Source organism: Abramis brama (assembly GCF_963993115.1).
Source record: "Abramis brama genome assembly, chromosome: 13".
Lineage (NCBI taxonomy): Eukaryota > Metazoa > Chordata > Actinopteri > Cypriniformes > Leuciscidae > Abramis > Abramis brama.
Window position 1 is genome coordinate 38,164,251 of NC_139975.1, and position 26,714 is coordinate 38,190,964.

Here is a 26,714-nt window from a genome sequence, read left to right on the forward strand (position 1 = left end):
ATTTATAGCATGGACGGAGAAAGCGCCGACGCCTGCATGATTTCATCTGACGGTAACGTTACATAAGCATATTATAATCTATATCTGTTCCGTGAGAGCAGAACGAACGAGCCTTTATTGACGTTTAACTCTCTTTGCAGAACACACAGTCCTTGCTCCCCTCGTCTTCCTAACCATTTCCTCATACATAATATGTTTTTCTTTTTCTCCTTTTCGCTGCAAATCAGTGCACAGACAGTTTGGATCGCAAGCTTCTTGCAGGCTATCATTTTTAATAACAATTTCAGTCTCGCGTGAGAACTGCGGTCTTACGCACGCGGGATTTTGCGCTATTTCATTATCACTTCTCGCGTGTGTTTGGTTGCGAAACGTAGTTTGCGGACCAGACAGAAGTTGTCGGCGATTCTTCCTCCTGAAAGTCATGCAGTGTGAAACCTCCTGTCGCCGATGCATCGTGCAGTGTGAACACACCAGCAACTGAATGTTACCCCAGATAGTCACGCAGTGTGAAAAGAACAGTGACCCGACTACTTTGAAAATCGTGCAGTCTGAACTCGGCTTTACCTGTCTAGTGACGTATGTTTATGCTGAAATATAATATTGGTTAATGTTTTAAAATCAGCTATCACATGTCATTTTGTAGCGAACTGTCTCTTGTGATAAAGTTTTGAGCTTCAGAACTTCTGTTATCATAGTGAGTTTTTAGGAAGCGAATGTTTCAGTGCACTGTAAGGATTTTGTGATAAAGACGGCCCTTAACCACTGACTACTGAGCTAGAGACCTGAGTGATATGCACCCAGAGTTTAGCACCTTGATTAGCTTGTTCAGGTGTGCTGGACTAGGTTGGAGTAAAGCTCTGCATGTAAGTGGACCTTGAGAGACAATGTTGAGATCTCCTGCAATATATTCTGAACTTACAACACTGGTGTCCAGACCAAAGTCCTGCAGAGTTTCTGGTGGTCCTGGATCAGCTGCTCAGGTCTGCTTAACTGGGTTTGGAGCTAAACTCTGTGATCAGGACTAGATGGCAAACAATACTGTAAAAGACAAACAATATTATTATGTTATAAATAATTTGTTCTGTGTTCATCTGCTTACCTGTACAAAGTATGCATCATGAATAAGCGGTATATTGAATTTGATCTTTTAATAACACTGTTTTACTACATTAATACTAACTACAAACCTGATAAAAATGACTGGGCAGTGGAGGAAAGCCTTATTTTGCCCTCCAGGAGGGCGTAATGTTGTGACGTCACGTGATAACTGAATTTACCATACAGTGCATACTTTTAGGTTAAAGAGGCTACATGCGATTTTCTGAAATTTAAACTCGCGACTGACACCTGTGGCCAAAAAACGGAACTGCTCTTCCTTTCTGCTCGCTCTCGTACGTGCACACTTCCAGGGTTGCCAGATTGGGCGGTTTACCTCCCACTTGGGCGGTTTTGCAATCTATTTTGCGGGCAAAAATGGGTTTGGGCGGGTGGATAAAAATTGGGCTGGTTTCGGATCAGTTCGGCGGGTTTTTGTTTCCGAAACACCGGCACTTAAGATCCTTATTCCTGCGACCCAATGTTCAGCAGGCAGCAGTCTCACTCACTCACACACGCACGCACACACACACACACACTACAACTCTGGCTGATGTGCCCCCTAACCTCACAACCATAGACTGTAAAAAAAGACACAACACTCCCTCCCACTACCTTAAAGTGATGCACGCACGCCAACACAGATTTGAATGTTGCGATATGATTTTGTCAAAGGTTTAATAGACAGACGAAATGGAAGAAGAACGCGTGAGTGTTTAAATCGAGATCACGGACTTTTAAAGAATGGTGCAGCTCTGTAACGACACATTTCATCCTCTGTTGAAACGAAAGTGGCTATAACTTCGGTCAACCTCATCTATTAGCAAGGGCAAAAAAGAAAAAAGAAAAAAAGAAGCAATTTAATTTGAATTAATATCTGTAATAAAAAAAATCGATTTTAAAATCACTAAAAAAAAAATCGATTTTTTTTTTTCTCCAAGCCCTAATATGCATGTTTTATGTTGCCATTTGAAATAACTGAAATGTTAAAGTGGGTTGTTTTTTATGTCCATATATCCACTGTTTTTATGTTACTGAATGCTTTTTTTCCAAGTGACTTTTATTGACAATAAAGAGACTCATCGATAAGTTGATCGCATTATTTTCCATAACATAAGCTTATAGTTTAGTAGAATAGTCTGATTGAGATCAGTAGCCTACTTTTGCGTTCATTTGATTGAATATTGTTTCTAAAATTGGATAGGCTAAGTCGAAAAATGGGTCATTTTAAAGCTTGTTAATGATTTTAATGTGTTTAAACGAGAAACAAGCCACACAAAAAATTGGGCGGTTTTTTGGGCGGTTTTTGACGAGGTTTTGGGCTGGAAAACCTTGCTGGCACCTGGCAACCCTGCACACTTCACAAGTCATCTGCTGCAAGGAGGTCAACATTATGTTTACAGAGGTAAGAACAGTCAAATACATATATTGTTTGAGATAAGTGTTCTCTTACACTGATAAGAGTAAGTTTCTCCATTGCACTGCTTCCGAGTATAGGCTACTTGCTGACTAGCGGTGGTGGCAGAGTGATCTGAAACGTTTAACATGTACGCCACATCCGCAGACAGCGCGGGAAAAATCCGACCCGACAGAAAATAGGAAAAATAGGATACAGGCTTATAGGTGCACCCACTGTGAGCGGACAAGGTGTCAGTATGCTCATCAGGAGATGTTTGAGTCATAAATGGTCAAATAAAAAGGCTATTGTTACGTTTATTTTGGGGGAAAAGTTGCATATAGCCTCTTTAACATTACATAAATTAGCTTATTTCCATTCATCCATTGACCAATTGTCAGCAAAACCTTTACAAAACTACAGCTCAAGTCTATAGTTTACCTAAATTAACGTTACCTTTACTAAAGGTAACTAAGTTAAAGGCTTTAGTTAGCCTAACAGTTGAGATGCTAACGGACTTTTGCGAAGACACTAAACCATTTCTATAAACTAAATATTCAACGGTAACGAGTCATTTACATCAAAGAAAGTATCAGAAACATTTGTATGTACTATTTGTGTAATTTTATGGACTAAACTTACCTTAAAGTAGTTAAAACAACAGTGAGAGACGGAGTTTCGCTGATTGTCAGTTGAGTTGCTGCCTCGTTTCCATGGTAACGCCCTCCGCTCCAGTTCAAATGCGGCTCGAATGTTCAGCGCGCGCGCCCATTAAAACACGTAGAAGTCACGCAGCATTTACATTAATTTTGAATTGATGGAGTGAATTATTTGATAATCAGCTAAAATATACTGAAACTTGATACATTATTAAGTGGATAGGCCTGTGGCCATCGCAAACTGTAAATGGAATGAGAATATGAAAGCATTGAAAATGTAAAACAATGTTTGAAGTCATTTAGGCTACATTATAATATAATATAGGTCTACCTTTAGAAATGGTAAACGTGGTGTAGAAACAAAATAGTAAAAACTACATGATATAATAATTTTAAACATTCTCATACACAAATTTACAGTAACACAAGGAACAATTGATAAGCTTTATGTTCTAAGTATTTTTTAAATGTATTTCAAATATACAAAATGTATTTCAATATATTTAACAGTGCTTCACATATACAGTATGTGAATATGTTAATATGCAGTTATTAATAGGCTATTTAAGTGCTGTTGTTTCGGTGTTTAAACTACTGTGATGTTTAATGTTTTTATGGATGCATTATAGGCATATTTAATGTAGTAATTGTTAACAAAATGTTTAGAAATAGGTGTAATAATATTCAGCACAAGTGTTTTCTACGAGATATAAACCACTAGGGAGCACTTTTTGCTGGATTTATGCCATATCATGTAGGTATTGCGAACGTATGATATTAAAATAATAACCTGGAGGGAACGTTCCCAGAACGTTCTTATTTGGTTCCCAAAAAAATAACCAAATGGGAACCATATGGGAACGTTAGGGGAACGTTCTGTGTTTACTGGGAAACAGTGGTTGCTTGTGGCAACACAGGAAGTTGTGCTGTTGCCACTAGTGATGGGCGATACTGCAAATTTCGGTACCGATCCGATACCAAGTAAATACAGGGCCAGTATCGCCGATATCAATACTGATACCAATACTTTTTCATTTTAAAAGCATGCACTTTAACTTGTATGCACTTTCCTGTGCTAGAGCAGTGTGTCATGATTTATGAGGTGAATGCATCATTAATATGATAAATCTGAATACGTTTTCATGACTACTAGGCCTAAATATTTTGTGATTTGTGCTCTCAACTCGCCTGTAATTAGTCAGTGACTTTTACAAAACGACCCTAATTACAGTACTAGCCTACTAGTACTAGCCTACTGTTCAAAGGTTTGGGGTCTGTAAGATTTTTAATTCTCTTCTGCATTTATTTGATCAAAAATACAGTAAAAACTGTAATATTACAATTTAACATAGGCTATCTGTTTTCTATGCCATAGTAAACTGTAATTTATTCATGTGATCAAAGCTGAATTTCCGGCATCATTACTCCAGTCATGATGATATTTCATTTTAATATGCTGATTTGCTGCTCAGGAAACATTTCTTATTATTATCAATGTTGGAAACAGTTTCATATTTTTGTGGAAACCATGATACATTTTATGCAGAATTATTTGATGAACAAAGTTGAAAGAACAATTTATATGAAGTAGATTTTTTTTAACAGTGTAAAACCCTTGACTGTCACTTTTGATCAATTTAATGCATCGATCCTTGTTGAATAAAAATATTAATTTCATTAAAAAAAAAAACTTACTGACGTCAACATTTTGAACCGTTATGCACACTTTTGGTTTGTTTATTGCGAAATAACTCCCGATTGTTTCTCTGTCATCTAAGCAAGGCTTCGTTTCCCAAACGCACTGGGCCTGTGAGCTCAGTGAAGCACCAGCATCGAACGCTCTCTGGGATTGATTGGTTTCGTCTTGTATCCAGATGACTAGGAGAAAAAGTTCTGTCCTACACAATTATCCGCTAACATTCGCTTATTTTTCCACTTAGAAGGTTATTTTACACACTGAATTGCGTGCTAAATTGATAAAAAATTACTGGTAAAAAAAACACCCATTTGGATCGATATTTTTATGTGAGGATCGATCCTTTTTGATACCACGTCAGTATCGAAGTATCGATACTTCAGGATCGATCCGCCCATCACTAACAGACACACACACACAAACACACACGCGCACACACATGTACGCACGCATACATACACGCACAGACACACACACACACATACACACACACACACAGACAGACATGCACATACTACTACTTTTTTTAGGTATATACATAAACACGCAATACAGCCAAATTGCTCCACGTCATTTATTTTTGTGGAAAGCCAGTGCAGGCCTGAGCGGCGGTCATATTTTCTAGTTTAGTTTTTAGTTTATTCTAGTTTAAGATATGGTTTATAATTATATCGGTTATTGGTCCATCTCATGTGCAATTATGTTATATGAACCACATCATTCAATGACAAACGATTAAAAGTGTAATTATACAAAATATATCAAAAATGTGTACTTCTGACCCCTGTTGCTAGGCAACACCCTGCACAGCTTGGCTAAAGAACAATAAACAGGCTGCATGAAACTACATAACCTTATAATATGCATTGAATTATAATGCATAAGAATCATGAGATTGTTATCACCCAATTACGCAGTAATTCGAGTCATTGTTAGAAGGAAATAATTTTTATTGTTACTTATGCTATGGATTATCAATACATGAACATTCAATCAGAGGAAGAGTGTCCACTCCACACACATTGGGGGCACACCTGGAGTAGTGGGAATAATCTATTTGACTGTAAACATCAACAACCATCAAATAAACTCAGATCACAAACTGCACAACTACCTTTAACAATAAAACACTGTTAACATACTAAATTTAAAAACTATTCCATATTTATTAATGTAATGCATACTAATTTCATTTACAGACATTGCTTCTTTTAATTAATTTGTACTTTGTTGAATGTTGTCTATTTGAAAGTGACAAAGGTATCTCACAATTATTGTCTTCTCTATGCATATGTATGTATGAAAGTGACAAAAATATCTCAATATTTTGCAAAAATTGAATTTAATATACATTTAATGGAAAGTACAGGGATGCAAGCAGATGACAGGTGGACAGGTGTGTGGAGTTGTGTTTAGGCTTAACAGGCTGTTTGATTGGACAGCCGTGTGCTAAAAGCGGCACCACCACCACCACCATTGTCCACTGGAGCATTCTTATCGTCTTGGGTCTTCTTTTTGGGTCCTTCTACGGTCTCACCACCACAATATAACAGGAGAGCCTAAAAATCAAATTGGAAAAACATAGATTTATGGCCAAAATGCCAGTCATTATTGGGAAATAAGTCCCTTCAGAATGAAGCAAGACCTGTTCGCTTTGTAGGGAGTTATTTTCATTATAATGACTGGCGTTCTACACATGATCCCTTACTTATTAAATTACTGCAGTCATTCACAGACATATTGTGTGGCTGTGAAATGAAAGTGAAAGATGTGCTTACCAAGGATCAACGACCAAACAGTGGAGAGGTACTTCTACAGGGAAGTGGGACACGAGAAAGACCGTCTTCTTCAGCTTGCTTCTGGTTGGGGGGGGGCAAATATGTAATGCTCAGCTGACATTTTCCAGTGGGTGTACAGAAGTTGGTAAAGTAAAAAATTGAGGATGTCCAAAACAGTACAACACTTACTTATCTACCTTACCAAGGACCACTGATGGAACTGAAACCAAATAATGGAGTGGGACCACATCAGCCTATCAGGAGCAGTGACTGGTAAAACATCAGTAAAGGGACAGATGTAAGGTCATTTTTTAAACCACCAAGAATATAAAGTTTCAGCTAAATCAATCACACACACAACCCCCCAAAACAATCACAAATTATCAAATATTGTAAATAATCACACTACATCACCTTCTATTGTATGAATGTTGGAAACTGCCAGGTTGGAAACGTGTTTGTGATGACCATTATGGATATTGCACATTCATTTTAAATAATTAACATCATATGTCTATCATATCCCTCATCTGTGACAATAAATTGCATCTGACTTACAGCATGTATTGAAGAGTCTTCATAGAGAGAATGAAGAGTCCTGCTTCCATTTGTGCACACATTTTGCTCGGTTGAATAATTTACTAACCTCTTGATAAACCACATATCAAAAGAAGAACCTGTTTCTGTATGCAGGGGTGCAAACAGCGCGCTTTTCGGCGCCTCCCGCTTTTTTCACGTCAGTTTGGGTGACTTGTGTGAATCGTGCAGATCCGAAGAGTTTTGAGAGGGTCTGATTATAATTTAACCAACAGTAATTCTGGATTGCGTCCACCAACAAGTAAATAGGAAATAAGCGAATCAGAACACTGCGCGCCAAACCAGCAGTATGTGCGCAAGCGTGAACCACTGTTTCTGTCTCACTCTGGATCTGCCACTGCATCACATTTCTCTCTGCGTGGCGTGGAGTGTCCGTTTTTATCTTTATGTCGGCTCTCATGTTAACTGGTTAGAGCTTGTGTTAGAGCACAATGCCTGCGTGACACACACACTTCTCGAGCCGCGCCGAAACCGCGTGCGAGAAATAGAACCGCAACCGACACCTATTTTTCACGCGACACGCACGAGTGTTGGCAGTTTTCAGACAAAATAGAAGGTGCAAATACATATTAATAAATTACATTTTGATGCTTGAAAGTCTCGGTTTTGACAAATGCATATATAATTGTAATTTAAAAAATAGGCCTAATTATAGATTTTCAAATATTGCCCCTGTCAATAGGCCTACAGAACGAAATATTCTGTAGCCTATTTTGCCGTCAACACTGCCGACGTTGTCTTTGCTGTATCAGGCTATATATATTATGTTTAACATCCAAATGTAGATGGTCTGTCTATAAATACTTAATACAGTTAATTTACCTGAAAAACATAAAGCACTGCTTTATTTCTCGTGTATTTGTGTTTTATAGTATTTATATGTGTATTTTGTTTATTAGTTTCTATGCAGATGCACTAGGCCTACCCTACACAATTACCCCAATCATCCTAGAATTATTAATTCTTTACAAAAAGAGCTATTCAAATCATCAGGTGAAATTGTTTTCAGGAAGTAGCAGTAAAGCAAGAAGAAGAAGTGCAAGATAGTTTTTCTAAATTGCATTTGACTCTATGTGCCTATAGGGGTGGGTTGGGGATGGTGGCAATGTAGTATCTGGATATTTGCCGCAGGACGAGGGCTTCGATTACCTCTCTCTTTTTTGACCATACATGTGTTTGCACCCCTGTGTATGGAGTTAGGCATTCTTGAATTATCCAGTTCTGAAATGGCAGAAAATGTTGAACATCTACCATCTTCAACTCAGGGCTTGTAAACAACACTTTATTTTGAATAGAAATATAACAAAATTACTATAAAAAAACATTAGTGAATATGGAATGTACAATAAAAATAAATAAAACGACATATATTACAAAATTAACAAAATTAAAAAGCTTAAACAAATGACTCCTTGGGCTCCCAAGTAGGAGTCCACTGTTTCCCACTGAAAACAGAAGGGAAAGAATGACGTTACATGTGACATTTCAATTATTAGATTGGGAATGTTAATGAGAGTGAAATAGAGAGTCCGAGCAATCTTATTTCTGTATTTGTCATAAAGTAAAACACATACCATGCTGCACAAGGCTCCCAGTCAATAAGTAATTCTGTTTGGCCCTATGACAGGAACAACAATACATGCTTACACATTTTTTGCATCAGGCTTTGGTAACAGCCACCATGTTTCCTGTTTCATGTTTTACCATGATATTTAAAGTATTTTAGTCAAGAGACTGTAGTATATACTTTATACAATATTTACATTATTTGACTATTTGCCATCTTTACTTCTGTGATTGACGGGTATTTTAACTTGACATTTTGACTTTATTTTGACGTAAATAGAACAAATAAAGAGTAGTATGGTGTTCAGTTATGCATGTCTTACCTTTCTCACTCTTTCTTTCAGAGCACTCCTAATTGGATAAATACCCAGGCCTGTGTGGTAGGAGCAATCTGAAGGCATCAAAACTCAGATTAGGAACACAACAACATCATTAACATATCCAGGTCAAGCATTCACATCAAAGTGATCAAATATCAAGTCTGAATGCAAATGTATTAATTCATTTAAACTTACTTTTTTGTTTTTGTTTTTTGCTTTTATCCATTTCTGCCTCTGTGGGATAGAAAAATACATATATCCACTCAAAAAAAGGCAAACAATTCAGAAACGGTCTTGCTCATCATAGAATTTATTACAAATAACAATATCATTAAAAAAACCTGACAAATGCAAAACATGCCTGACTTCCGCTTTCTCTTCCCTGTTGACCCTGTGGTTTTGAAGAAATCAGATGTCAAACTAAGTATGGAATGGCAAACAATTAAGGACTATCTAGGTATGTCTTTTTATACATGTTCATTAAAACAGGCACACATTCACACACTCACTTGCTCGCTCACACACACACACACACACACACACACACACACACAAACCCTCATGTGTAACCTATGTCCTACCACAAAAATGATCATGAACACCCAATCAGAACTAAATCAATCGGTTGAGAAGTTGCCCAGCAAAATTGCTGAAAAAGTTGTTGGATACAGTACATACCATAATCTTTCTTATGTGTGCAATAAACTCCATTGTAACAACTGACATCATTAGCTTAGCTTGGCCAAATCACAGGAGTACTTGGGCCAATCTAAGCTAATGATTTCAGTTGGAGACAACTAGCCTTTAGCTTACATGCTAGTCGGCCCCTCCGACTTCAATTGAATTAGGCTAATAGGGGGATATGTTGAACTGGGATGTTGCATGCAAATACAAAAAAATTATATGTCCCTGCCTAATCTAACTCTCTGGTAGACAGCAAGTGAGCGAATTAACTAAAACACAGTGGAATGTTGCTTTAAGAGCTTTGTAGTTAGCTGTAAGAGTTACCTTTTTTAGGTAGATGTATTTCACCCGCCTTCTCCAAAAGGCCTGCCGTCACCACAGCGGGGCCTTCCAGCCCCGCCTCCTCCACGAGGCCTTCCGGCCCCACCTCCTCCACGAGGCCTTCCGGCCCCTCCTCCTCCACGAGGCCTTCCGGCCCCTCCTCCTCCACGAGGCCTTCCGGCCCCACCTCCTCCACAAGGCCTTCCGGCCCCTCCTCCTCCACGAGGCCTTCCGGCCCCTCCTCCTCCACGAGGCCTTCCGGCCCCACCTCCTCCACAAGGCCTTCCGGCCCCTCCTCCTCCACGAGGCCTTCCAGCCCCGCCTCCTCCACAAGGCCTTCCGGCCCCACCTCCTCCACGAGGCCTTCCGGCCCCTCCTCCTCCACGAGGCCTTCCGGCCCCTCCTCCTCCACGAGGCCTTCCGGCCCCTCCTCCTCCACGAGGCCTTCCGGCCCCGCCTCCTCCACGAGGCCTTCCAGCCCCGCCTCCTCCACGAGGCCTTCCGGCCCCTCCTCCTCCACGAGGCCTTCCGGCCCCGCCTCTCCTGAGGTGCCCTGCTCGTCACAGGGGGTGAGGGTCAGGGTGAGGACAGTGTCCTCACTCGCCTTCCAACCTGTTCAAATTTGATTAGAAAAAAAGTAGGAATGAGGCTGAAATATAATGTATTATAAAAATTCAAACAGGCATATTATTTGACATTCCCACACAAAAGAATTTTAAGACTATATTTCTTATCTTGTATGCATTTACATATTTCTGAAACACAGGCAAAAAATGGGCTATAGGCTATTTTTCACACTGGATGCAAGTTTACATGATTTTGGTTAAGGCGTGAATAGCTAAAGGCAAAACAATGGGGAAAACAGGGAAACTTGGTGCAACATACACCGAACTGCCATCTAAAGAAAACCCAACCCAAATTTTCAGACTACACTTTGTAACCTATATTAACAGGGCTATGTATTGAACATGGCTGGAATTGACTGGTATTGTTTATTTATTTATTTTTTGACTTAGTTTCTCCACAACAAAAAGTAGTTCTACCTTCAGTGGACAGTGGCTTGTTTGCCACGATTGTCTTGCCATGTAACCAACATTCCACAACACTGAAATGTAATAAGGTTGTCATTTGTTTTATAAAATATAAATATTTGATAAGTGCTGAAAAAATAGGGAAGGATTGACAATCAACTGTACACTGTATGGCGACTGAAAAAAAATATACTGTACATCTCACCTGCACAAACCAACTCATAAAATGCTGTCATTTTACTGAGGTGTTGTGTAGCCAGCGGGTCCAGTTCACATCTTGGGGTGAGGGAAGTTATTTTAGGTTTCTTCCCATTGCCTTCCTTCTGAAGGAGGAGGAGTGGCTTGTAGCCCATTGCATGTAGCTTCTCAAGCTGCAAAGACATTTATTTGTAAAGGATAAAAAATGTATGTTATCAAAAAACCCGAGTGTAAATTCAGTTTGAGGCAAGACTTGAAATTTGTTGTAAGACCAAACATTGACAAAAAAATGCACATTATTACATGTCATATTATACTAAGTTCCTCTGATCATATTGACATAATTCAAATGCACTTATGACCAGCAAAAGCAAAATTACTGAGTCATCCTCAAAAGTGAAGTTTCTATTTTGTCAAATTTACTGTGTATGAACAATAATCTCTGGCTTGAATTTGATGTTAGAATTATTAACAGATCAAGGACTCAACGTTAAATTTTAAAAGTGGTTAAAAGTCAAAATCTGGTTGCCACTTGTATGAATTTGGTAGCCAAGGGCAAACATTAATGTTCAGCCCTGTATATGATTTTTTTCACCCATCTTTCATGTTTACCACGCCAAATGAATAGGTTTACACTGAAAATCAATACATTGCAAATACATAACAGAATTAGTTCTACGAGGAGGAAGGTGGGACATCTAGGATCCAGGATTTAGTAAGATATATAGCTTTGTTCTTTACTTTGGTGAACCTATTCATACTGTATGTTTTTTTTAAGGTTAAGTGCTCACGAAATAAATGAATTTTCGGTTGTCTTTTGAATGTTGTCAGGGATTCTGCATCCCGGATGACGTGGGGAGATCATTCCACCAGCATGGAACCGTGAATGAGAATGTTCTGGAGAGTGATTTTTTGGCAAAGGTTACTTAGTTCATTAATGCCTTTCAAGTTAACAGTCAGTGACCTTAAAGGTTAAATCTGCTGGCCTGTTCCCAAAAGCCATAACCAATTTGAACTCACGCAGGCACTGACTCCACACTCACCCCCCGATCCCCGGACTTTCTTCTACCCACCTACTGTGCAATATTTAACATTTAATACTTTTGATAACACTGATATTCTGTGCAATTTCATTACTGTTCAATATTTAATACTTAATATTTAATACTTCTGATACAATCAAAATCAAACAGTATACAAACCATATTTATCTTTCTATTTTAATGTATATAGCTTCTTAGAACTGTGCACCTTGACCCAATAAAGATTTACCTGGCCCGCAACTTGGACCCAGTTTTTAATTTTGGACCACCGTGTATTTGAGTTTAACACGCCTGCACTAGGCTTTAACTGTGTGAAAGAGAACCTTCAAGTTGCATTTGGTGTTTAAACTGTTTAGAGGTCGGTAAACCCTATATTTCAGAAATCTGGCTTAAATCGCTCTTTTCAAAAATAAAAATAAAAGAATTTGAAAAATATATTATGATCTTCTGTCAAAAATGTCACTCAATCAGGACTGGTAAATGTGGCGACCCTATTAAAAAAGGTAGTGTTAATTGTACACACCAAAATGATGGCTTCATCCCGCATGGCTGCCTCATTGTGTTTTTTTTTAAGATTGCCAAGCCACTCCCCCTTCTTCATATCAAGGGCCTGCAGCCTCTTCATCAAACGAGCCTTCTTGGGCTGCTCTGCCCCACAGGCCTTACAAACCTTAGTGGCACAGGGCATGACCTGGGGGCAGTTGGGGCATTTCTTTTGATTAGAAACCATGTTGTCTGAGGAAAAAAAGAAAGAAAAAAGAGAAAGTTATTTATGTATAATATAGGCATAAATACCGATAGAAACATTCTGATTTAATATCACACTATGATTTAAAATCACACTATGCAAGGGATGCTATATGCTTTCTTAATCTCAATGGTCAAATTGTCTTAACCAGTCATTCTTCTGAGTTTTGAACTTTGTTCGTGATGACATTGTGATAAGGGTAAACATTTCTCTGATTTTTAACTGCCATTTACACAATAATACAGTGTGTGTATGTGTATGTGTGTTAATATCACATTATTAAAATACACGAAAAGTGAAAAGGAAGAGTTGAGAAAAAGTTTGTGAACTAGTACGTTAGGCTACACTAACATGTGACATGCTAGGACATGCAGTTAGCACTTTATAGGGTTTTATATCAGACAAATGGAAACACCAAAGCAATGTCACAAAAAAGTTAAAATAGGGCATAAGGCAGTCATGACAATACCCCAGCAACATAACGTTACATACTTGACTACACTTTTGCATGTATATTTATAGGCTACTTGTTCATGAGGTAATAATTTTAGCCTACCTTAATCAACGACTCCAGAGAAGTAATTGGCGCGAGCTCCGTCATCCGGATATTGTGGAAAAATATATATAAAAAATAATAATAATTAAACAAATTAAAAATTATTTTTATTATTTCAACAGAGCATCAGAAGAAACTCCCTGGAACTTTTAAAATATATATTTCGGAGCTTAACTTACTGTAAAAAAAAACAAAACACTTTTTTTTTCAAAAAAAACAATGGTTCTTTTTTTTTTTTTTTTTGAATTTTTTTATTGAATTTTTAAAATTACAGAATTCAATATCAAGTCCTTGACACATAACATTTTCACATTTCGTAACAATATAGTTTAAATAAAAAGAACCAAAAAATAAAATAAAAATAAAAATATAAAAAAAATATAAAAAATAAAGGGGCATCACAAACGTATGTTAAATTCATTTATCAGAGATAGGCCTACAGATCTTTGGACTTTTAAATTTTTAAAAAACTTTTTCTTTTTCAGTGCGGGCGCTGAAGCGGTTTTTTATATATATAGTTCAAAGTTACTATCAGATTTAATGTTATACCTTGACAAACTATACATCATTAAAAAGATATAAGACTCAAGTTTCAGTATTTGACCACTATTGTATTCTGAGAAACTTATAGCGACAGTTATTTCTTAATTTGTGTCAGGAGTTATGAAATGAAAAAATGAGTCGATACCTTTAATATGAATTATGCGCGTCAGCCGCTTTCATTCATAAAAAAACTCCCGTGCTGTCGTCATGACAGCGATACACAAAACAACGTCCTTCAGGGCTTTTAGCTCAAAAATTTGCAGATTTGGAGAAATATTGATATATTCTCATAGGTTTACATCAGATTTCTATAGACAGGAATAATATTTATTGAATTTATACCCAAATGCGTCGATGTAATCATTATGAGCGCTTGCATACAGGGGTTTCTTGTATACAAACAATACCGGGTGCGCGCGCATCCAGGAGGCAGAAAACCGCTATCTGTTATGCCGAGTTCTGTAAAAGAACATTGTAATTAACGTAGATTTCGCATCGTTTGTAATTTCTTGTTGACTCAATAATAAACTGCAATTTCAGAGTTGGATCTGTTTGTTTGTGTCTCATATTAATACAACATTATCAGGGGCGTCATGCAAGCTAAAATTCTGGGGGGGCACAATCTGAGACGTTGAAATTATTTTCTGACGGGTGATATGGATCATGTTAGGAGGGGTCAGGGGGGTTCTCCCCCTGAAAATCTTTAAATTCTGGCTGCTAAACATACCATTTCAATGCAGTTTGGGAGGGACAGAAATACCTTAACGGAGCTAGCAGCAACCCTCCTCTATCTGAGGACTAAGTTAAAGTATCTATTTTGTAAGTTTATGTAAAAGACATGTTGATGAAAGAACTGTAAGCTCAAATTCAAAAGCTTTTGAAGTCTACTTCATTAAAGCATGTTTACACACACACTTACTGTACACTTAGGCCTACTACACATGATTTTAAAAACAGTACCATTGCAGTTTTTATGTTATGATTTTAAATTGGTATGTGACCTAAGAACGATCTTACATTAGAGGTACATAAAGGTGCTGAGGTCTGACTTTGTGGTGCTCTGAAATTAAGTTATTTAAATATTAATATGTGATGAAGGACTTTGAAAGAAGTTTGACAGGTTTCAGTGCTGAATAAGGTTAACACTACCCCGTTTATTTGAAAATGGTTAATATTGTAACATTACTTTAGTAAAATCATTGAAATACTGTAGTTACACTGCTCATTATTATATTATTAATAACAGTCTATGGGAGAAACATCAAGTCGATGCCTTGATAACGTTAGGTTGGATTTTGCAGTTAGCCTACAGCAAATTTAACACCCTCGTTTCTATGAAACTGAAAACAATTGAACCAGCTGGAGATGACTTTGACACAAGACAAAACAGAACAGATGTTTCAAAAGCGATCAGATAACGTTACTATGGCTTTGTATGGCAGTAATGTTAGCCAGCTAGTTTACGGTTAGACTAGGCTAGCTATCGATAACGTTACACTGACACAACTTAAGTGAATGCTCTGAATTCGCAGCTAATATCAAATCCATAACTTTTTGATCAAGTTTAAATTTCCAGGTCAACCACAAATTATAATCCCACTACCTTTTAATATCATCCGATAACTAATTCAATGCCGATTTGTTGCTTTGCCCACTTACCACTTCAAAACCATCTGTAAAACATTGCCAGCTCAACGTGCGAGACGAGTGAGTTGCTTCAATATACACAGCAAAGATTCTAGAGCGCAACGCGCGTAGCGCTCTAGATTTGATATACACAGACACCATATGTGACCCTGGATCACAAAACCAGTCTTATGTTGCACGGGTATATTTGTGGCAATAGCCAACAAAACATTGTATGGGTCAAAATTATAGATTTTTCTTTTATGCCAAAAATCATTAGGATATTAAGTAAAGATCATGTTCCATGAAGATATTTTGTAAATTTCCCACCTTAAATATATAAAACATTTATTTTTGTGAATGGATGCAGCACTATCGCCAATAGAAATGGACAACTTTAAAGGAGATTTTCTCAATATTTTGATTTTTCTGTACCCTCAGATTCCAGATTTTCAAATAGTTGTATCTCGGCCAAATATTGTCCTATCCTAACAAACCATACATCAATGGAAAGATTATGTATTCAGCTTTCAGATGATGTATAAATCTCAATTTAAAAAAAAATACCCATAAGACTGGTTTTGTGGTCCAGGGTCACATATTAGGAAAAAGGGGCGGGCTGATGCTGACCGATTTATTACCATAGATTGTAAAAAATAGTTTATTACACATCCAGAAGAATGTCGTTATAGGCTCTGGTATATTATGGAGCATAATAGAAATAAAGTTGTGACAAAAAAATTATCAGGGAGGAAAAATCTGAGGGGGCACGTGCCCCCTCACTTTGAATGGGCATGACGCCACTGAACATTATGTAAAACGTCCAACTGTTTACGAATCAAAATCCGGACATACTGTGATGCATGTATGAATTATCATGTTAGACTAAGTTAGTAATGTAATAGCCAATGTTAGCAGTGTAGCATCTATAGAGCCCGAATTTGCTTTTATATAAGTTAACCTTGTTTACGTTACTTTACGACCTGCAACATTTCATGACACATGTAACATTACTTTACTGTAAATCAAAGATTTGACGATGGATTATGCGGGAAGCCATTAGTACCTCCGACCGTGGCGATTATATTAAAAAACTTACTCTCAGCAATGGTGAGATCTTGCCGGATCCCTACGCAATACATGAAGATCTTTGGATTGTGGATGACAAGTGGCCAGCAATTGTATGGCCTGATATATATAATTATCTTATTCAGACACCAAGTGTACAAGAGAAATGATAAGAGCGTACAAATCCCTTGATGCATACAACTACGTGCTATGTGGTCATGTGCAGCTCGTCAAATTATGAATAGAAAGAATATAACATACAACTTCCTCCTTCTGTCCCACTCTTCCCCATAAGAAATTTTACCATGATGTACTATAGTACATACCATGGTATACCATAGTAGTACCATGGTAGTACCATGGTACCTTACATATAACCATGGTACATACTATATAGTACTTCAGATATTATCATGGTACCATGGTACATTGCATGGTACTGTAGATGTTACTATGGTACAGTATGGTACCTCAGATTTACCATGGTACCTACCATGGTACATACCATAGTACCTCAGATATAACCATGGTACATACTTTATAGTACTTCAGATATTATCATGGTACCATACTATGTACCATAGTAAAATCTACAGTACTGTACTGTACTGTATATACTGTACAGTATGTTACTATGGTACATAGTATGGTACCTCAGATTTACCATGGTACATGCCCTAGTACCTCAGATATAACCATGGTACATTCTGCCGTACAGATATTACCATGGTACATTCTGCCGTACAGATATTACCATGGTACATACTACCTCAGATATAACCATGGTACCTCAAATATTGCATGGTACTTTGCATGGTCGCATGGTACAGACATCTTTTTACTTTAAGCCCGGGGTAAGAGGATTAACACTTTAGGCTTATACTTTAGCAAAAATAAAAATAACTAATGAATAATAACTAAGCCAAATATTTTTATTTTATTTTAATTATTATTGTGAGTGACTGCAGTAGTGTGGGCCAGGCCATTTGGTCTATGAACGAGTCATAGATCTCCAAAATCAGTTTTAAATTCATAATTAAGTGTGCTTGCTGAAAGCAGCACACTTATTGTTCTTCTTAAGTTTTCTTCTTATTATTATTATTATTATTATTATTCCCGGGAGAAAAATTTTGGCCAGCTCCTGCGCCTAGGCCATTTGAGACAGAGACACCGTTCCAACTTTAAAACGTACGGTCAGTACCGGTGTAAGTTGCTCGCGAAGATGACATCACGAGTCCATGTCGTTTGTCCGCCATATTGGATTGAACAGAAAGCGAATCTAAAGTTTCACAGGTCACAAATTTGGTCCGAACTTCACGAAACTAGACGTCCATGATCCTTGGACCAAGCCTCACAAAAGTTACTAGAAGGATTTTTGATTTTCAGAAGCGTTTGCCCGTCACAGCCAAACGAAAACGGCGGCGTAGTCGCCAAAACAGGAAGTAGTTCATATTTCAGGAACGCTGTCACGTATCGAAACCAAACTTTGTACATGAACTCGGGACTCCAATGTGAGGAAGCACAAGATGTGAATTTTTTTTTTATTTTTTTTTATTTCAGGCTAATTGACAAACCCATTTACCTATGTCTATGCAAAAGACCTCACACTTTTAATGTTAATGCATTTAGACAGTAGGTGGCACTGTTGTATTACATTTCACAGAGCTGCCAAGTCAGTGTATAGACTGCATTCGTTTTTACTAGGTTTGTCTTAATAAATGCAAGGCCTGAATTTCGTTTTTTGCATCGGTCTAATTTAATCATCTTCATTTATACAGATTTGTATGTATGAATTGTGCATTTCCAGTTCTCAAAGCAGTTAATAAAAAATAATAAAAAAACTTTATACAAAATACATAATGCTCTTCTTCGCTAACAGAACAAACAATTCATTGTCTGTGGCTGTGTTTGTGCGCACGGGAAATATGCTGCGCATAACAATAGAAAACAAGGAGAAATGCGCAGTCACATGCTCAAACAATAAACAACGTCGCTCTAGAGGTGCGTTGTGGACTGCGAAGTGGACTTCACAGGGTTTTCCGCCATCTTAAGTGAGATTCCAATCCGAAGGGAGCGAACATGTTCAGTTCGAAGGGCACTGCGCACGGCATAGGGAATAAGGAAACATCGATACATCACTTCACAGGAAGTGGAGAGCAATGACCACACAACTGTCATTTCGCGCACCACGTCATCACCAGTCAGAACGGTCATAACTAACGATGGAGGAGTTTACGTAAGTGTGTAAGTATTCATACATTTCGCCATTGTTATACAAATGGCAGTATTTTAACAGTTATTGTTGTGAATATTACATATACTACTTTTGATGATAATAATTTACCTCAGTGAATGCAGCCAGCTTAGCTAGTTTGTGAAGTAAAGTGATTTTATTTTAGGTAGTTGAAAATAGTGCAATATAATTGTAAATATATAATATAATAATAAAAATTAAAATATGAATGTAGTTCTATATGTATTTATGTTATATCATAATCTGCGCGACCCCGTCGTTGACTTTCTTTTAATAACGTTTGCAGGGCGTTTCAAATGAGTGGTTATTGTCAGTGAAGTCCACTTCAACTGATATACCGTGCTCAGGGAGTAGGGGAGCAGTGAACACTGTGTATGGACCCTGTCGAATGGAATGCACATTAGATGTGTAAAAACAAGTGGAAAGCGCGAGCGCGCCGCTGTCTCCTTTCCACAAGCGCTTGCACAATCTTGAAAAAAGTACTATTGTTGAAATTCTCAAATCAAGCAAACTTCAACGCACCCTTATCCACTATCTGCTAACGTTAGTGAACCGCACCCGAGCAAGCACACTTTGCAGTTCCCCCGGAAATGCATTTTTTCTAGTTTAATATTAATGAGATTTTTATTTAAGTAATGTTCTAATTCTAGATGTTTGTAAATGCTGCATGATTTTGACGTGGTTTAATCAATGGCCGTGCGCGTGAACTTTGAACTTTCATGTCGCTTTCAAACACTGGAACGGCCGCGGCTCAGAGTTGCCATGGAAACGGCGCTGGACCACTGCGACTGGTAAGCAGGAAAACTCCCTCTCTCGCTGTTGTTTTCACTACTTTCAGGTGATATTAGTCTCTAAAATCACAAGAATAATACACACAACTGTTCTTGACACTTCTCTTACTTGTACAGTAATTGATACGCTTCTGTTGAATATTTACTTTTATAGACATGGTTTTGTGTCTTCGGAAAAAGTCCGTTAGCATCTCAACCGTTTTCAGAAGAGGTAAACTAACGTTAAGTTAACGTTAACTCGGTTGAGCTTTTGTTTATGAAAGTTTGGGCTTTTAATCACCTCTTATGTGTATATGTTTTCCTTGGAAGTGAGCTAATTTATTTTACACAAAGTAACTTTAAACATAACGTATGTAATCGGTGACGTCACTTACATTTAGTGAGAAAATTGGTTGAAACTACGTTAGCTCAGTGGTAAACAAATATTGATAAAAATGTTCTGTGATTTCAGCAGCAACAAAATAACCCATAACAGAGGGAAAGCTCCACGACTTCAACATTTCTGAAGAAAGCTGCTGCTGGAGAAGTAGGAAATACTGGTAGGAAATCCAAAACTAAAGAATTAATTATTGATTTTAGGAAACAGAGCCCCCCTCTTTCCCTCACTATCATTGATGGCCAACCTATTGAGATAGTACAAGAATACAAGTACCTTGGCACAATAATTGATAGTAAGCTATGTTTTGAATCACACACTGTATACTATTTATTTAATTGTCAGAGCGTTTAATTTATAATCAGTCCTCTTCTATCATGCCAACAAAGACATCGACAGCGTGGCAGCATTTTTTTAAAATAGTAAACGGGGAAAAAGTCAAATGCAAATTTATATTTGATATGATATGCAGGTGCACGTGATGCAACGCTGTCAGAAATTTCAGGACTTAAGTCGACCAAGATTTTCTTTTGTTGATTACAGCCCTACTGTTTTGTCTGTCTGTCTTCTTGTTGGTTTCTTGTGAGTAGGCTAACATACATTCTTCTGTGCTTTTTAAATGCTGTATGCAGTCTTCCAGAACACAGCTGCCTGTGGATGACCGTTCTGTCTGTCTGGTAAGTTATATTCACTAATAACAGAAGTGTACTATAAAGTGGGACCAGGGAACTTCTGCAAATAGAAATCTGAGATAAATAGGAAGATAACAAAATTATTTTAGTTGTCCCCTTTGAACCCCAACACGACTATTTCATAACAAGCTTTTGGTAATATGACCCAATGTGATACCAATTTATGTTCTTAGGATATTCCACAGGCAATCAGGGACCGCTGCAACAAGGTCACAGCAGCCAAATATACAAACGATCTGATGCATGGCCTGTACACCACTGCATTCATGGCATCTCACAGTGTGACTGGGCTTGGGTCATCATGCAAGGGGGAGACACGACCATCACTCCCCACTGAAGATGTTTAAAAGATTGTTGGTAAGTATTTGTTCTTCAGTGACAGTCAGTAATGTACCGTCCGTAAAGAGTGACAAATGCCTGCCGCACTGTGTAGTGTAGTGTTGTATCATTTCACAACATTAGAAAACATTGAGTGAGCCATACAGACTTAAGAAATTAAGGTAACCAGGTATTTTGCAAAGCAGGCGTGGGTATGTGTTGCCCTTACTGTTACTCTTTCACTCTCAATAGTTTGTCATTGTATCTGTAATATCTGTGTATGTATATGTACCTATTTGTACTTAATGTCTATGTATCTATCTGTAACGTGTCTGTTCTCCTTTCCTTTCATTCCCTTCTTTTCTCTCTTTAGGTGAAGTTAAATCTGTCTTCCCAGAAAAGTCAGATGCTGAAATTAAGGGATTCATTCGCCAGAAGTTGTCAAATGCGGCCAAGATCATAAAAAGACAATCAAGCTAAATCTATGGAAAAAATAAAATAAAATGGGAAAAACATTTTTTTGTTTACTGTCTTTTTATTTGCCTGAGCTAAATATTTAAATTCATGTACATTTGACAGTTGTAGATATGGTACAAATACCATGGTACATACCATGGTACACGTCCCAATGTACTATTAAAAATACCATGGTTTATGTACCATGGTGCCATCAATATTACCATGGTACATGTACCATGGTACTGTCAAAAATACCGGGGTACTAGTACCATGGTATTTGTACCATGGTACTACCATGGTACAAATACCATGGTAAAATTTCTTATGGATCCATTCGCCTAGATTTGGAATTACTTACAACACGTATAATTTAAATGAGCAGATAAAACACAACAGATAAATTACGCAACAATTCCTTGGCATTTTGACTTAGCGACAACACCACCACTTTGCTACTAGCCTAAACCCTTTACTCCGGTAGGAAGACCGCGGGTCTTTTGCCTCTTGGTTGGTGCGCAAGCAGTGATGACGTCGCCGAGAAATCCATGTATACTCTGATACTGTGTTTTCAATGGGCTCTATGCACGCATCACTTCCGCATTGGCGTGAGGATGTTTGGACATTTCCGGTTAACGGAAGAAAACATTAAACACTGGCAGTCGACATTTACGATGGCAGAGACGAAGTTCACAAGGTGTTTGCTGGAGTTGCCGAAAGTGTCTGTTAACGATATCCGGAGGATCGTCCGGGCATCCAGTACGACACCACGTAGCAAATTAGATAAAGGCTTTAAATTTTACGTTTCTTCATTTCTTTGCAACTTTGAAGGTAATTTGCTAACGCTAGCTAGCCAGGGCTAGAAGTCTAGCTTTGGTGTTTTAAGTCATGACTCCGTCCTGCTTCAGGTTAATCATGCTTTAAATAAAGTTTAATTATATACCTCTCACTTCGTGTGTTTGTACTTTTATTAAAGTATCAGGTAAAAACAGGGCAACAAATGAGATATCTGTGAGAGCCCACTGCTACCGCTCAATGAAGAAGCTACAGCCACCACACCAGCTGAAAGTAGGACTAGATTAAGAGACACGTTCAAAGTTCTGTTGAACTTGTTTAAGGTTCCGTTCAACAAAAGTTTTACTCGTTACCACATTTCAGCTTTGATTACAATTTCTAAGAGCCACCTTTATGGTTTTCACGAAAGCTGAACAGTGGTAGCCTAATACAGAACAGGGTAGCTGAGTGGGAATTGCCATGCTTTGTTGTTGGGTCTGTTAAACAAATTGGAGTTCGGTTTAAAATGTAAACAATAATGAGTTTATAATAATTACTACTTTTGCCTGACTTGATGACTGCAAAGACAGTAAAATATTCCACTCAGCTATTCTTCAAACTGCTGTTGTTCTACTCAAAACTGTCCTGTCATCTTTACTTCATTCTTTATAAACATAAGGCCCAACTTCCTTGCTTTTGTACTTGATGTTTCTACTCTTAGGAGCAAAACCTGAGCAACTCTTTGCAACACTGCATTTCGATCGTTGCTTTTACCTTACCTAAACAGAACGTACGCATGCCAGTTATGTATCCACCACCTCCAAAACTCTGAAGCTGCTGCCAGATTATGATGTTCCAAGGACACAAGTTTCCTATTGTGTATCAACAACACTCAATAACAGTTTATGTGTTAATCACAAAATTTATTCCCTAACAATTTGACAACAGCTACTTGTGAAGTAGGCTATTCAACTAGCCCGCTTGCTTGCAAGACTCCGTGGCTGAGCAGTGTGCACCCACCCACTTCCTTATTTGGGTTTTGGGTTGCCAGGTTTTAAGACAGAAAGTTTTAGGCTAAATTGAAAGTAAGTAAATGTGTAGGGTGTATTTCATACACAATCTGGCAACCTGGGAAATGTCAGACTAACAGAAAACAATTATGGATCCGTGATTTTAAAATTAAGTTTGATGGTCATGCAAATTACGAGAGTTTTCTGTGCAGTATACACAAAAAAGTAAAAAAGTGCAGTGTACACCAATAAAAAGAAGAAAGAACTGGTTTTGCTCCTACTGCTGCTGCTGTAGACCCTCTTCTGTCAAAACGCATTAAATTATGCTTCTGTGTATTTCAGATGACATTACGTGATTCACAGCCAGTTATGCTTGTTAAAAGCTACTGTTCCTGTGTGGCTGGATGTGGGATATGCAATCATTTGGTTGCCTTACTTTATCAGACTGCCCATTACTCTGAATGTGGCATGTCTGTCGTCCCTCCTGTACTTTCATGCACTGAAACCGAGCAGAAGTGGCATAAACCACGTACAATGGTTTGTATCATTTCAATACCAAACAGTTGTATCACATGCATACTAGCATCTCTCCTAATACCATTTCATAAATAAATAGGGAGTGAATCCAGGACCTGTGGATGCCATGGTTGTAGTGAAGCCCAAACCAGATGCTACTTCGGCAAGCGGAATTAGGTGTGCAGAGTCCAATTAAATAGGCAGATTACAATGTGTTGCAAAATATATGTTACTGATAGCTGTTAGATAATGGTGTATTTCCTAGTGAGTCTGTGTACTTTTCCTGCTGCGTAGTGACATCTTGGTTATCTCAAATGTCATGATCAGGCTGTACTGCTACGACGAAATACACAACGCAGTCGACTATTAGATAGTCTAAAGTCTATACAGTTACACATAGAATTCATAAGAATCCTACAATGGCCTGATATTGTTATTCCAGATCTACACTTTACAAGGGATACAGTGGTGAGCTACCAGACCCCTCAACCCACTACCTGCCTATGCTGACATGGAACCAGACTCTCTTCCCCTTATCTGCAGAATGAACATCACATCTGACAAACCACTCGTGGACTCCATTTTTGGCAAGGTACAAACTGGCAGTATCCTGTCATATCAACACCCACCACCTCCACCTGACAGTGTTGTCATCCATGAGGATGCACCACCGTTTCCAAAAGTCCCACTGGAAGGTTACCATCTACAACAAACAGAGTGTTCATTCGCCATCATGACGGATCAAGAAAAGCTGCACCTCAGTTCTCTGTCTGTGACTTTGACACAGTCACACCAGATTGAGGAAGCAACAAGATGCCAAAGTGCAACACCCGAGTGGCATTCCCTGAGGAAGGAGAGAGTGACTGCTTCACATTTCCGGGAGGTAAGCCATGTAAGAGGTACAAGCACAGCAGAAAAACTGGCAGAAAGAATTATCAGAGGGACAAGACAAACACCGCTAATGAAAAGGGGGCTAGAAATGGAAGCAGGTGCATTGAAGGACTATGCGGTTCTAAAAAATCTCAATCTGACCAAGTGTGGGCTAGTCGTGCACCCGGACGCACCTTGGCTGGGTGCATCGCCTGATGGACTGGTTTATGACCCACTTGAGCGACCATCATTTGGTCTGGTTGAAATGAAATGCCCAAATGTAGCCAGCTATATAGACTGCAAGTTCCTGAGATTTGACCATGGCCTACACAAATTGAAGGAGAGCCATTGTTATTATTGGCAAGTCCAGGGACAGTTACTCATCACAGGAATAGAATGGTGTGATTTTGTTGTTTGTGCCCACGATGACATTTTCGTGCAGTGCATTTACCGAGACAGCACTGTGTTAGGCTCCCTGAAAGAGAGATGTGATTTGTTTTTCTTTAACACATACATGCCCAAATACCTCGCTATGAAAAGTAACTGAACAGACACATGAATTGTTGCATTAGTGTACAATCATTTTAGAGTTTATTTTGTCAACTGTCTTATTTACAACATTGTAATATTAATCATCACATATACAAATTGTAACATCAAATTGTAAAATAAATTGTAATTGTAAATTAAATAAATGTAAAATAAGTAAAAATAAGTTTTGTACAATAAATCGTAAAATAAGTGATAAGATTAATAAGATTCGAAAACTCATTCCGCTACAAACGAGCTCAGTTCGCGATCGAGAGAGCGAGCATGAATGAACACGCCATCCCTTTATCGTTGTGCTGCCAACACTAGCCATTGGTTGCCCAGGCTTTAACCAAGGGCCCATTTTGATAGTTGACCAAAAGACATGCAACTGTGTAAAGTTGATTAATGCTGCCCGTCAATGAAAGAGGGATTTCTGTGCCGAATAGTTTATGTTCCTTAACCCTGCGAATGAGCCGCTCAACATGGACTCTCAGTCTGGCAATAGATTGTGTCTTCCTGACCTCTGGCTCAGAGAGTTGTGCTCTCTTACACAGAAAGGTAGGTATGTGGACTTTGCAGGGCACACAGTCTTCTACGAGGAAACCTTTGTCAACCATTATGGCCATAGATGGGTTTAAGAGAGGCACAATGCCAGACTGCTTCAGAATCTCTTTATCGCTGATGGCACCCTCATAGAGAGACGACACAAAGGTTACTGCGCCATGAGGGGCCATCCCAATTAATCCTTTAAATGTACAGTGTGATTTATAGTTGGAGAACACCTCACTCTGGAGGAGAAGAGAACTTGGTGTTTGGCAACTTATTTTGGTACAATCCAAAATAATTTGTGTATCAGAGTAACCCTGAAACACCTCTGGCATGTGAGATTTTACAGTCTCCTCATCCAGCCAAATACCCACAGCCCCAAGTACAGTATACAGGAAGTTAGCCCATGTATTTATGATGCGGCTTACAGTCGACTGGTGGATTTTGAATCTGTGGGCCAGATCCTTCTGCATCAGACCCAATGACAAGTAATTCATAAAGAGAAAAAATTCATCAATGGGTTGAAGAATCTGAAAAGAGAAAGAATTAGATGTAAGGATTTGATAAGATTATGCAATATATCTTGCTTTCTAAGAACAACTGTAAAATATATTCACCGTTGCACTGCCAGTGTGAGGGACCTCATCATTCTTCA

General features: G+C 38.3%; 3 long non-coding RNA genes across 6 annotated transcripts; 1 reads left to right on the forward strand and 2 right to left on the reverse strand.

Annotated features, from left to right (window-relative positions):
• Nucleotides 1-5,789: 5,789 nt before the first annotated feature.
• LOC311095096 lies at nt 5,790-7,325 on the reverse strand. Its single transcript, XR_014608772.1, has 3 exons — nt 6,814-7,325; nt 6,625-6,705; nt 5,790-6,405 (listed from the first exon to the last, which is right to left on the reverse strand). It is a non-coding gene; the product is annotated as an uncharacterized lncRNA (long non-coding RNA).
• A 654-nt stretch (nt 7,326-7,979) lies between these two features.
• LOC311095258 lies at nt 7,980-9,582 on the reverse strand. Its single transcript, XR_014608804.1, has 4 exons — nt 9,303-9,582; nt 9,111-9,178; nt 8,796-8,839; nt 7,980-8,666 (listed from the first exon to the last, which is right to left on the reverse strand). It is a non-coding gene; the product is annotated as an uncharacterized lncRNA (long non-coding RNA).
• A 10,251-nt stretch (nt 9,583-19,833) lies between these two features.
• LOC311094559 lies at nt 19,834-21,823 on the forward strand. Of its 4 annotated transcripts, XR_014608688.1 has the most exons (6): nt 19,847-19,970; nt 20,125-20,181; nt 20,422-20,509; nt 20,979-21,023; nt 21,212-21,395; nt 21,730-21,823. It is a non-coding gene; the product is annotated as an uncharacterized lncRNA (long non-coding RNA). The 4 variants fall into 4 exon arrangements; XR_014608687.1 differs by lacking the exon at nt 20,125-20,181 and having other exon boundaries at nt 19,834-19,970; XR_014608689.1 differs by lacking the exon at nt 20,125-20,181 and having other exon boundaries at nt 19,853-19,970; nt 20,425-20,509.
• The last annotated feature ends 4,891 nt before the right edge of the window (nt 21,824-26,714 follow it).